Below are 12,715 nucleotides of genomic sequence, written 5' to 3'. Positions count from 1 at the left end.
ACCAAGCCCCAACTCATGGTCAATGTTTCCCACACTGTGAATCCCTTATTCATGTTTCTTGGCTTGCCCCTTCCCCTTTTCTCTACTTTAGTCTTCTTTAATTGAAGAAGTGTGCTTAAGAAGAGTCTTTTTTTTTCTTTATAAAATGAAAAGCAAGCTATCTTTAAAAATTTGGTTTTACCCCAAATAATGAGAAATCAATTCGGGTAATGTTTAGAACAAATCTGTAATGTGAAAACAGTGTATTTATTTATTTATTTATTTATTTATTTATTTATTTATTTATTTATTGTTGTTCAAGTACAGTGGTCTTTATTTTCACTCCACCATGCTTTTCTGCCTCAGACATCTCCACCTCCCACCGTTGAACTTACCACCTTTGGCTTTGTCCATGTGTCCTTCATACATATTCCTTGATTGCCCTTCCTCTGTTTTCCTCCAGGGTCCCTCTCCCCTGTCTTCTCCGGTTACTGTCAGTTTGTACTTTGTTTCAAAATTTTAAAATTTTTCAGCTGCCTTACACATTTTGTCTTCCAGATTACTTCTGTTTCTCATTTTGATGCCTGTGCATTTGAAGTTCAGGATGTGTAGATGGGAGATGATACCACATCTGGTTAAATGCACAATCATGGAACAGTTCTGTTAGATGCGATGTTGGACATATTCACAGGTTGGGATGAACCTGAATGGGATAGTTGACAAAACAAAAACAGATTCTAGCTCTTGATTAGAGTATAGAATACCATACTAATCCAAGTTGTAAACATCTATTCATGCTTTTCCTCACTAGCTACTATGTGCCTTTTTGCTATTCTTCTAAGTGTAGATGGAGCTTATTTTGTTGATGACACTGAAGATTGGGTAAAGAAATGTATTATTTTACACAGCAATGTGTTCCCTAAAAGTTGCCTTCATCTTCAGTACTTTAAATTATACTTTAAAGTATACTTCAGTACTTTCAATACTTAATAATGGTTTGTTTTTATATAAACAAAATTTTGTTTTTCAATCTGATCTTAAAAAAATTTTATTTCCTCAGTGTGTATCCTCTCCAGAACATCACAAAGTAGGAAGAACATGGAATTGCTCCCACTGTATTGTATGAACATCATCTATGTTTTGTAAGAGTTTCTTCCTAACTAAAAACCAGTAGAACCTTTCTTACTTAAAAATTTTATTATGAATTTTTTATGCATACCAGTAATATATGCAATTTGTACCCAGAATATGATCAATATTGAAATTACTTGTGTATACCATTCTTCTCCTTCTTTCTAGAGGTAATCCTAATGTTGAATTTTATATTAATCATAGTTAAAAATAGTTTAACTGCATATGTATGTATCATTAATTTATAAAGTGTACAGTTTCATATTCTTAACCTATATTAAAATTATTCTACATAGTACTATGTTTTCTGAGTCTTTTATCCACAATGTTGACGTCCTCAGATTTAATCATGTTGTTGTTCATCTCTGTAGTCCCTCCAGTTCTGTGCTCTGTATTATTTCATGTCTGAACATACCACATGTTTTGAACCTGTTTAGCCAGTGTCCTAGTGTGTACTGCTATAGACATCCTGAAAGAAATTACTTTGTGTTAAGTAGGCTGTTTGCATGATCACTTTTATGGATGGTTACAGTTTCCTTCTGAAGGTGTGTTATCAGTTAAACTCCTACTTGTGTTCATATATGTGTGTTTGTGTGTGTGCATGGGTGTAAAGTATTTAAATCTACTTTATAAAGGGCTTTCTGCTGTGATAAAACCAAGTTTTCAACACATTTTTCAAAAATGCAACCTACTTTCCTGATCTGATGTGTCATATTTGTGATAAAGTCTGAATAGCTGTGTACCTATTTCTAAACTGTTTTCTTTTGATTGGTGTATTATTCTTAAAACAAGGCTACATTATTTTAGGTCATGTAAGAAGATTTTGATATCTGTTAAGAGGCCTATGACAATAGTCTTATTGAAAATGGTGTTTTATGTTTCCAAAAACTATTTTCTGTATAAGTATTAGAATAATTTCAGAAATTGTAGAAACCTACCAGGATTTAGACAGACCGTATATTAAATGTCTAATTAACCTGGAAAGGAATTAATATGTTGATCACATTGAATCATTCTTTCTAGGAACATGAACAATCTGCGTATTTATTTAGGTCTTTAAGATTCAGTTACCTTTTGGAATATTGCTGAGCAGTAATGATATGAATGACTTTTCTGTCTAATATCTTTCCGATATTTTATATCATATTTCTCATTTTATATTGCTTAGCAGAGGAAAAATGATACAATAACTGTGAGTAGAGGAAACCTGGACTTAGCTTAAATGGGGATGCCTGTGGTATTTGCCTGTAACAATGTGTTCATTAAAAATTATCATCTCCAGTGTCCTCCAGGAAACAAATATCACTCTTCAAAGAAACAACTGGAAACTGTTTACAAAGAGTTTACAGAATTAAAGACCAGATGGGAGAAGGTATGAGACTATAGGGGAAAAGGTGAAGAGTTAGCAGGAACAATAATAAAGGACACATGGACAATAACAAAGTGGGGGCAGAAGCAGGGGACAGAGGTGAGGAGGGCTGGGGTAGTGGGGACGGGTGAGAAGAAAAGGCAGAAAACTGTACCTGAATAACAATAAAAAAATTTAAAAGCAAAAGAACTTTAAGAAATGGTGAAGTACCCAGGACTAGCAGTAGTGGGACATCATTACTACCTCAGTTATAAAGGAGAAAAAGGAATCAATTTTTTTCCAAACATGGAATTAGTGTAATTGAAAAATGAGGTTCATTTGACAGGAGTTGTGCCTTGAGTAGAGAGCCAGCGATTTCCAAACTGGCCCATGAAAGAAAGGAGCAGATGAATTAATCTTGAGTCTCTTCACTGTCTGATATCCTGTTTTCTTCCATTGGCTGAACTTAACCAACAGCTAAAGGGTGAGTTAGCTTGCTTGATAACCATTTTAGCAGTCAGTTTCTCAGGGACCAGAATAAGGTGGAAAATATTAGAGTTTGTTGTACAGGAGCAAATGTAACACATCTGTAACACCCAACCCTTTTTGCTTCTACTATTCACTTACAACTTTGGATGGAAAGCAAAACTCTCTCCCCAACACAGGAAACATAAAAGGTGCCCCTTTAACTTGTCCATATCATCAATAGATTTCAGCTCAGACATACTCCCACTTTAAACTTAATTGAAATATGAACCACCAATGCTCTTCATATGAAGTAGCAGAGGGGGGAAGATAAAGAGATGAAGAGATGATTACATAAAACAAAACATCCTCTTCAGTCTCAGCTTCCACAGACTGTCATGTGATCAAAGTTAACAATTGTAGCTTCTCAACCACCAATTTTGTATTCCTTTAACTTTCTGTCAATTTCTTGGATAGATAGAGAATATTATCCAGTTGGATCATTGAAACCTTAATTACCATTGCAGTCAAATCTATAGTGGGCACTGGCTTGTGTAGCTCAGTGGATTGAGTGCGGGCCTGCAGACCAAACAACTGTGGTTCGATTCCAAGTCAGGGCACATGCCTAGGTTGTGAGTCAGTTCCCAGTTCCCAGCAGGGGACGCATGAGACGCAACCATACATTGATATTTCTCTCCCTCTCTCTGTCCCTTCCCCTCTAAAGAAAAATAAATAAAATCTTAAAAAAAACTATGATGGTTTTGTTTTGGTGTTTTCCTTCTGTTTCTCATTGCTGTTTACTGGGCATGGGAGTAGAAGAAGATATTGTATTTCATGCCTTCATTTGTGTGTAGGAACCCAATTTTCTGTTACTAATTAGGACCAAGCAGCGAACTCAGTCCAGGGAACTTCTTGTTTCATTAGCTTGGGGAGCCCAACATAACCATGGACATTTTTCATTGAAAACCTAATGGAACAATGACTGTGTTCATTGGTACAAGTATTCTTCTATGGGCACCAGGGCTTTCAAATGTACCAAGTTCAAACTTACAAGTAACTGAATCAAAGATACCTTAGATGGGTTATCATGTGTAATAGGTGTAAGAATGATGACACTCATTCTGAGTTCCACATTTATTTCACTATCTTTCTTCTCCTGTTCTGACTACAGGAGAGATGACCTGATTTCAGTATAGGCTTGGCTGAAGTATATAGCTATCATTTAGGACAAGAAACCAACATTGTTTTATGCTGTCTTTTGTCTCAAGTGGCACTGCCATAGAGACTTCACCATCCCATTTCATCACTTTATCATGTTGGATGCTTCTGAGTAATGGGGAAACTTGTGAGATCAGTGGCATAGACTAGTTTAAAATATTCAGAGAACTGAAGAAAATCATGTGTTATGTGCTGAAGGAAAAAAAAACTATAAAACAACGTCTCATTGGCAAGTGATTTATATCAATAGAGAAATAAAAACTATGATAAAGAACACAAATAAATTGTAGACAATAATTGAAATAACAAATCCAGTAAAGTAGCTGAAGAGTAGATCTGAGCAAGCAGAAGAAAGTCAGTGAAGTTGAGGATGGGTCACTGAGTTGATTGTGTTAGGGGAACTGGTACATAGAGCTCTTCAGAGCGCCCCTTGTCAAATATTAATTTAGAATAGATACTTGGGTTTATTTCTAGGCTCTTTATTCTGTTCCATTGGTCTATGTGTCTGTTCTTAAGCCAGTACCAGGCTGTTGTGATTACAGCGGCCTTGTAATAAAGTTTGATATCAGATATTGTGACCCCTCTTTCTTTACTCTTCTTTCTCAAAATTGCTGCAGCTATTTGGGGTCATTTATGGTTCCATAAATTTTTTTGAAATGTTTTTTCTCTATCTGTGAAATATGCCATTGGTGCTTTAATAGGTATTGAGTTGAATGTTTAAATTGCTTTGAGTAGTATAAACATTTTGATGATGTTAATTCTTCTGATCCATGAACATGGTATATGTTTCGATGTTTTTGTGTCTCCTTAATTTCTTTCTTCAGTATTGTATAGTTTAGTGAGTACAGTCCATCACCTCCTTGGTTAGGTTTATTCCTAAGTATTTTATTTTTCTTGTTGCCATATCAAATGGAATTTTTACTTCCTGATTTCTGTTTCTGATGTTTCATTGTTGGTGTACAAAACCGAGTTTGATTTCTGAATATTGACTTAGTATCCTGCTGTTTTGCCAAATTCATTTGTTAGGTAAAGCAGTATTTTTTTTGATAGGGTCTATAGGATTTTTCTATGTATACTATCATGTCATTTGCAATCAATGACCATTTTTCTTCCTCCTTTCCAATTTGGATGCCTTTTATTTTCTTATCTGATTGCTGTGGCTAGGACTTCCAATACTATGTTGAATAGCAGTAGTAAAAGTTGACAATCTTGTCTTGTTCCTGATCTTAGTGGGAAAGTTTTCAGTTTTTGCTCATTGAGAATGATGTTGGCTGGAGGTCTCTCATACATGGCTTTTATTATGTTGAGGAATGCTTCCTCTATTCTCACTTGGCTGAGTGTTTTTTATCATAAATTGTTGGTGTATATTATCAAATGCTTTCTATGCATGTACTAGTATGATAATGTGTGTTTTATCTTTGCTTTTGTTTAATTGATATACCACCTTTATTGATTTGTGAGTATTGTACCATCCTAGCATCCCTGGGATGAATCCCACTTCAATGGAGTATGATATTTTTAATGTATTGTTGGGTGTGGTTTGCCAATATTGTGTTGAGGATTTTAGCATCTATGTTCATCAGTGCTATTGGCCTGAAGTTTTCTTTCTTTGTTTTGCCTTTATGTGGTTTTGGGATTAGGTAATGCTGGCTTCATAAAAATAATTTTGGAGCCTTTCATATTCTTGAATTTTTTTGGAATAGTCTTTGAAAAATAGGAATTAGCTCTTTTTTAAGTGCTTTGTAGAATTCTCCTGTGAAACCATCAGGTCTAGGGCTTTGGTGTTTGGGAATTTTTTGATTACTGTTAAATTTTCTCAGCTGTTATTGGTCTGTTCAGGCTTTATGCTCTTCATTGAGTGTGGAAGATTATATTTGTCTAAAAATCTGTTCATTTTGTGTAGATTTTCAAATTTCTTGGCATATAGTTTTTCATAGTAATTTCTTACAATGCTTTGTATGTCTATGGTATCAGTTGTAATCTGTCCCCTTTCATTTCTGATTGTGGCTATTTAGGTCCTTTCTCTTTTTTCGTTGATTAGTCTGCTTAAAGGCTCATCAATTTTGTTTATTCTTTCAAAGAACCACCTCCTAGATTTATTAATCCTTATAGTTGTGCTTATAGTTTCTATGTCATTTTGTTCTGCTCTGATCTTGGTTATTTCTTTACTTCTACTTGCTCTGGGTTGTCTTCATTGTTGTTCTTAGAGTTTTTGTAGGTGTGCGGTTATGTTGTTTAGTTGAAATGATTTTGTTTGTTAGGTAGGCCTGTATCACTATGAACTCTTCTCAGGACAGACTACATTGTGTCCCACAAGTTTTGGGTTGTTGTGAGTTCCTTTTCGTTTCCAGAAACTTTTTGATTTCTTCCTTCATCTCATTCTAGACCCATTCATTAATAACATGCTATTCAATCTCCATGATTTTGAGTGTTTTTGAGTTTTTTCCTTGAGGTTGGTTTCTAGTTTCAGACCCCTGTGGTCAGAGAAAGTGTGTGATACGATTTCAATTTTCATAAATTTGTTGAGGCTTCTTTTGTGTCTTATTATGTAGTCTATCTTTCAAAATGTTCCATGTGCCTTTGAAAAGAATGTGTATTTTGTTTCTTTGGGATGAAAGTCTCTGTATATATTGGTTAAGTTCATTTGGTCTAGGACTATGCTCAATGCTGAAATATCTTTGTTGATATTTTGTTTGGAAGATGTATCCATTGTTGACATTTGGGTGTTTGAGTCCCCTACTATGATTGTTTTGCTGTCAATATGTTTCTTGAAGTCTTCCAAGATTTTCTTTATTATTTGGGAGCTCTTATGTTGGGTGCATATATATTTACAATGTTTATGTCTTCTTGATGGATTCTGCTCTCTAGTATTTTGCAATGACCTGCTGGGTTTCTTTTCATGTCCTTTTTTTGTAGTTTATTTTGTCTGAGATGACAATTGCTCCTCCAGCATTTTTTTCCTGTTTGTTTGCTTGTAAAGTTTGTTTCCAGCCCTTCACTTTCAGTCTGCATTAGTTCTTTGTCCTGAGGTGGGTCCCTTGTAGGCAGCATATGTGTGGGTCATACTTTCTTAACCATTCAACTATTATGTGACTTTTAATTGGAGCATTTAGTCTTTTTATGTTTAAGGTTATTATTGATAGGTACTTACTCACTGCCATTTTTTTGTACTTACGTTCCTCTCTCTCTGGCCCTTTTACTTTTCTCAAAGCAGTCCCTTTAGCATCTCTTGCAGAGCTGGTTTGGTGGAGGTGGATTTTTTAGCCTTCTTTTGCCTCTGAAGCTCCTTATTTGGCCTCTCATTTTAATTGAGAACCTTGGTGGGTAACATAGCCATTGTTGCAGGCCTGTGATTTTCATTATTTGGAATATTTCTTGTCGTTCTCTTTGGACTTGGAGTGTTTCCTTTGAGAAGTCAACTGCTAGTCTTATCAGGGCTCCCTTGTATGTGACTTCCTGTTTCTCCCTTGCTGCCTTTAAGATTCTCTCTTTGTTTTAGAATTTTGGCATTTTAACTGTGGTGTGTCTTGGTGTGGACCTCTTTGAATTCCTCTTGATTGACACTCTCTGTGTTTTCTGAAGTTGTGTGAATTTTTCTCTCAACAAATTGGGGAAGTTTTCTATTATTACTTTTTCAAGCAGGTTTTCAATCTTTTGGTCTTCTTTTGTTCCTTCTGGTATCCCTATTATATGGCTATTATTCTATTTCATGTTATCCTGCACTTCCCTTACCACCTCATCATTCTTTCTTAGTCTTTTGCTTTTCTTGCTCTATCTAGGTTTTTTTTTTGGTTTTTTTTTTTACCTTGTCCTCGAGCTCAGTGATTTGGCCCCCGGCTTCATGAAGGCTGCTTGCAATATCTTCTAGCGTGTATTTTATTTCTGCAATTTTATAGTTCATTTTTTCCTGGTTTTTGTTTATAGTTTTTATTTCCTTTTTCATGCTGATATAGTTCTCACTCAGTCCCTTGTAGTTTTATGTGAGTTCCTTGAGCATCTTTATAAACATTATTTTGAATTCTATATCTGATAGTTCTGTTACCTCCATTTCATTTAGCTCTTTTAGTTGGGAGTCTTCTATTCCTTTTGTTTGAATATTTTCTTTTTGTCTCCCCATTTTAGGTGACTCTTTCTGTTTCTGTGCTTCCTGATGTTTAGCTTTACTAGCTGTCTTTGTAGGGTCAACTTCTATGATAGGAATTCTATGAGGTTCAGTGGTGTGGTCTCTTTGATCTCCTGGGCTGGATACTGTAGGTTTGCCCTTTCTTCTGTTTGTGTGGGCTTTCTTGTTGTAGTTGGGTTTTTATGTTTTGGCAGTTCCTTTGCTGGTGGTTTCTCTCCTCTAGCAAATATACTGATGTTTGTAGCTCCCACCTATTCTTGCATGTGATCAGTGGCAGGGGTTAGGCAAAATGAATTAAGAGAGCAGAAGAGTATTTGATGGGGTTTAAAGTACCAGGAAGTAGAGTAGACATAGGAGATTCTTAGGATAAGTATAATGTTAACCGTGATATTTCACTCAACTAGCTACTTTTTACAAAAGGTGAAAGAAAGATTGGATCTTGTTAGAGGGGGGATAATTGTGGGCTGAATCTAGAAAACAGAGCAAGGTTAGGTGATAAGGTATATTGAGAGTAAAAGATAGAAAGTAGTTTTAGTGTGAGAGGTAACAGAGTTCACCACAGAAATAATAATACTCAAGATTGAAGTGAAGTTGGCTAAGACCAGGGAGGATTGCTGTGTAATATGTACTCTTGTGTAGAACAACAGTTATATACAATAGTACTGGAATAACAATAATATGACAAGAAATATATGATCTGGATAACCAGAAAATAAAGTACCTGATTAAGCATTGTGTGGTATTGAAACACAGGTGAAGTGAAAGAAGGAGAATTAAAGAAATAATTAAAGCGACAATAAAGAAAGAATAAGGAAAATCAGTCAAACAATGCAATTAAACTGAGAAAGAAAATGTAGAAAACTAACCATAATGAAGAGAAATGAAAAAAGCAGTAAAAGTGTTAAAAATAATAAAAACATAATAATAATAATACACATAAACAATAAAATCCCAGCTCAATGGGATAGCAAAGTGACATTTGTCTCAGTTTTCCCTTGTTCTCCCACTTTTTTTTTGAGATTTTGATAGAAATTTTATTAAATCTGTATAGAAATTTTTAAAATCTTTTTCTTTTTAAAAAAGTTATTTAATTTTTGTTCAAGTACAGTTTTCTATTTTTTACTCCCATCCCCCCCCCCAGTGCTTCTCACCTTCATCCCATTTCCACCCCCCTTAGTTGTTGTCTATGTGTCCTTTATCCTACTTCCTGTAAATTCTTCTTCTTTTTCCCCTAAAATTTCCTCCCCTCTCTCTTCTGGTCATTTCCCCCCTGTTCTCTATTTCTGTGTTTTTGCTTTTATTTTGCTTGCTTGTTTGTTTTGTTTTTTAGCTTTCTGTTAAAGGTGAGATCATATGGTATTTGTCTTTCAACACCTGGCCTATTTCACTCAGCATAATACTCTCCAGTTCCATCCATGCTGTTGCAAATGGTAGAAGCTCCTTCTTTCCCTCTGCTGCATAGAATTCCATTGTGTATATATACCATAATTTTTTTGATCCATTCATTTACTCACAGGCACCTAGGTTGCTTCCAACTCTTGGCTATTGTGCTTCTATGAACATTGGGGTGCATAGGTTCTTTTGGATTGGTGTTTTAGAATTTTTAGGATATAATCCTAGCAGTGGAATTGGTGCATCAAAAGGCAGCTCTATTTTTAGTTTTTTTTTGAAAATTCCATACTGTTTTCCATAATGGTTGTACCAGTCTGCAATCCCACCAACAATGGATTTGGGTCCCCTCTTCACTACAACTTCTCCAACAGTTTTTGTTTGTTGCTTTGTTTATGAATGCCATGTTGACCGGTGTAAAGTGGTATCTCATTGTGGTTTTATTTTTTTTATTTTATTTTTTAAAATTTTATTTAGTTATTTTTCAAGTACAGATTTTTTGCTATTTCTCCCATCCCAGCCCCCCCTGCCCTGTGCTCCCCACCTCACTCCCATTTCCACCCCCTTTAGTTCTCATCCCTGTGTCCTTCCTATTTGTTCCTCCAAGTCCCTCCCCCTTTCTCCCCTTAAATTCCCTTCCCTCTCCCCTCTGGTCACTGTCCCCTTGTTCTCTCTTTCAGGGTCTCTTTTTTTTTTTTTACTTGCTAATATGTCTTTTATTATTCAAAATTACTCAGTGAGTATTCATTTCTGAGTATTTATGAATAGTTTTAAATGTTTCTTAAAGAGAGATAAACAAGTGATTATTGAAATTGAGTCTACACCTCTTGTTCCCACTTCTCTATCTGATATAATTACAATAAGTCTGAGTTGTGCATATCTGAATATCTTCTGGCTTTCATTGTCAAGCAATCAATTAGCATTTCTCACCTCCACTCAGACCATAATTTAGAAAATTCTTTGCAGTGACACTTGGTGTAGTTTAATTATAGTGTTCTTCAATCCACAAAGCTTTTTAAAGAATGATGAAAGCTTTGCACTTTCAATCTTTTCTTTTCGTTTTTTGAGTTATTTTTCAAGTACAGTTTTATGTCCATTTCTCCCATCCCAGCCCCCCCTGCCCCATGTTCCCCACCTCCCTCCCATTTCCACCCCCCTTAGTTCTCATCCCTGTGTCCTTCCTATTTGTTTCTCCAAATACCTCCCCTTTTTTCCCCTTAAATTTTCTTCCCTCTCCCATCTGGTCACTGTCCCCTTGTTCTCTATTTCAGTGTCTTTGTTTTTATTCTGCTTCCTTGTTTGTTTTGTTCTTTTGCTTCCTGTTACAGGTGAGATCATATGGTATTTGTTTTTCAACACCTGGTCTATTTCACTCAGCATAATTCTTTCCAGTTCCATCCATGCTGTTGCAAAGGGTAGTAGCTCCTTCTTTCTCTCTGCTGCATAGAATTCCTGTGTGTATATGTACCACAATTTTTTGATCCATTCATTTACTGATGGGCACCTAGGTTGCTTCCAACTCTTGGCTATTGTAAATTGTGCTGCTATGAACATTGTGGTGCATAGGTTCTTTGAAATTGATGTTTTAGGATTCTTAGGATATAATCCCAGCAGTGAAATTGCTGGGTCAAAAGGCAGGTTCATTTTTATTTTTCTGAGAAAATTCCATACTGTTTTTCATAATGGTTGTACCAGTCTGCAATCCCACCAACAGTGAACTAAGGTCCCTTTTTCCCCACAACCTCTCCAACATTTGTTGTGTGTTTCTTTGTTTATGATAGCCATTCTGACTGGTGTAAAGTGGTATCTCATTGTGGTTTTAATTTGCATCTCTCTGATACCTAGCGATATTGAGCATCTCTTCATGTGTCTCTGAATGTTCTGTATGTCCTCCTTGGAGAAGTGTCTCTTCATGTCCTTTTCCCATTTTTTAATTGGGTTAGTTGTTTTCTTAGTGGGGAGTCGTGTAAGTTCTTTGTATATTTTGAAGCTTAAACCTTTGTCTGAGTTATCATTGGCAAAAATGTTTTCCCATACAGTTGATTGTCTTTTTAATTTAATACTGTTTTCTTTAGCCATGCAGAATCTTTTTATTTTGATGAGATCCCATTTGTTTATTCTTTCCTTTATATTCCTTGCTCTAGGGGACATATTGGTAAAAATGTTGCTGCGTGGAATATCTTAGATTTTCTTGCCAATGTTCTCCTCTAGGACTTTAATGGTGTCACAGCTTATATTTAAGTCTTTTATCCACCTTGAATTTATTTTGGTGTATGGTGTAAGTTTATGTTCAAGTTTCATTTTTTTGCATGTAGCTGTCCAGTTTTCTCAACACCATTTGTTGAAGTGGCTATCTGTACTCCATTTTATGTTACTGGCTCCTTTGTCGAATATTAATTGACTGTAGAGAGTTGGGTTTATTTCTGGGCTCTCTGTTCTGTTCCATTGGTCTATGTGCCTGTTTTTTGCCAGTACTAGGCTGTTTTGATTACCGTGGCCTTGTAATGCAGTTTGATATCAGGTATTGTGATCCCTCCTACTTTGTTCTTCTTTTTCAAAAGTGCAGCTGCTATTTGGGGTCATTTATGGTTCCATATAAATTTTTGAAGTGTTTGTTCTATGTCTGTGAAATATTCCATTGGTACTTTAATAGGTATTGCATTGAATCTGTATATTGCTTTGGGTAGTATGAACATTTTGAAGATGTTAATTCTTCCAATCCATGAACAAGGTATATGTTTCCATTTGTTTGTGTCTTCCTTGATTTCTTTCTTTTTTTCTTTTCTTTTAATTTTTTATTGATTATGCTGTTACAGTTCTATTCCCCCCTTCATTCCCCTCCACCCTACCCCCATCCCCACCATTACCCCCCCTTTAGTTTATGACCATGTGTCTCAAGATCTTTAGATTCTATATTTCCCATGCTATTCTTCCCCCCCATCTATTTTCTATCTACTGTCTATGCTACTTATTTTCTGTACCTTCTCCCCCCTTCTCCTCCTCCCACTCCCCTGTTGCTAACCCTCCTTGAGATCTTCATTTCTATGTTTCCACTCCTGATC

Source organism: Artibeus jamaicensis, unplaced genomic scaffold (genome assembly GCF_021234435.1).
Source record: "Artibeus jamaicensis isolate MK-2021 breed Jamaican fruit bat unplaced genomic scaffold, CSHL_Jam_final contig_1022, whole genome shotgun sequence".
NCBI classification, from domain to species: domain Eukaryota; kingdom Metazoa; phylum Chordata; class Mammalia; order Chiroptera; family Phyllostomidae; genus Artibeus; species Artibeus jamaicensis.
This window is presented reverse-complemented; position numbering follows the sequence as displayed.